The following is a 772-nucleotide window of genomic DNA, read 5'->3' as shown; positions in this document are numbered from 1 at the left end:
GGGTGAGCCTTAGTTGGAGTTGATTCAACAACAACTGGCGAACTTAATCTGAAGGGATCAAGTGATTGGAAAATTGCCTTATGTTTTGTGAAATTAACCATAGGGGTTTTTAATTTTAAAACTACAGAGTTAATTATGTTTGTTGAAATTATTCCTAGCACATATATTTGTACATAAAATAACCAGATGTCACATTTTTTTCAGAGGTGCCATTAAATTCTAAAAGCTACAGCAAGGAATCTCCCAGTACCCTCACCATCTTGTCACTAAATGGTCTTTAGACAATTACCTTGGAAAGGCCAGAAAATAGAACACACCGCTAACTGCCAGAATCAGAATTTTTTGGCACGCCATTAGAGTTGAATGATGTACTCTCCAGTTTTAATATCTTGGCTAGTATTGATTTTTAAGAGTTCACGTCAGTAGACAGGATGGTTGAATTCTTATGAATCGACTAGGGTTGGGTCAGAAAGGAAACCACTTAGAACAAATGAAGGAAGTCATGAAACTTCTGGCAAGGTTGAATAATACTCTTCCTTCAGTCCTCTAGTTTTCAATACAGTAGGGAGTTACTGAAACTTAAATTCTAATAGTATAAAGTGAGGCTTAATTTTTGTTATAAGCTTTGATGAACAAAAACTAATACAACAGTAACAAATTGGTAGAATATGCAGGCACAGAGAAGAGAAAAATCGGCTTTTAATCATTTTTATAAAGAAATAACTATTATAGGAAGCAAACTTGTGAACGGACAAATATGTATATATTTTAT

Source organism: Echinops telfairi, unplaced genomic scaffold (assembly GCF_000313985.2).
Source record: "Echinops telfairi isolate 266 unplaced genomic scaffold, ASM31398v2 ScPeMD7_7468;HRSCAF=8506_0, whole genome shotgun sequence".
Classification (NCBI taxonomy): Eukaryota; Metazoa; Chordata; class Mammalia; order Afrosoricida; family Tenrecidae; genus Echinops; species Echinops telfairi.
This window is presented reverse-complemented; position numbering follows the sequence as displayed.